We start from the raw sequence: 279 nt of genomic DNA, 5'->3' as shown, positions 1-279 counted from the left end.
AGCACTGAAATGGAGAAGGAAACCCAGGAGAAGATGATCAACCTCCAGACCGACTTCCGGCAGAACAGGGATGAAGTCCTGGACAGCCTCTTGGCCTTTGTCTGTGACATCCGGCCAGAAATCCATGAAAACTACCACATAAGTGGATAGGGGAAGAAGAAGCACCTGTTCTATGGGTTGGCATTTTATATGACTCCATGCAATATGAAGCTTTTGCAAAGCTTGAGTTATAATCTTGTGAAAAGGCATAAATTATTTCTGTATTCTATATAGTAGGTC

This window comes from Myotis brandtii, unplaced genomic scaffold (genome assembly GCF_000412655.1).
Source record: "Myotis brandtii unplaced genomic scaffold, ASM41265v1 scaffold111, whole genome shotgun sequence".
Taxonomy (NCBI): Eukaryota; Metazoa; Chordata; class Mammalia; order Chiroptera; family Vespertilionidae; genus Myotis; species Myotis brandtii.
Note: the sequence above shows the minus strand (reverse complement) of the source record.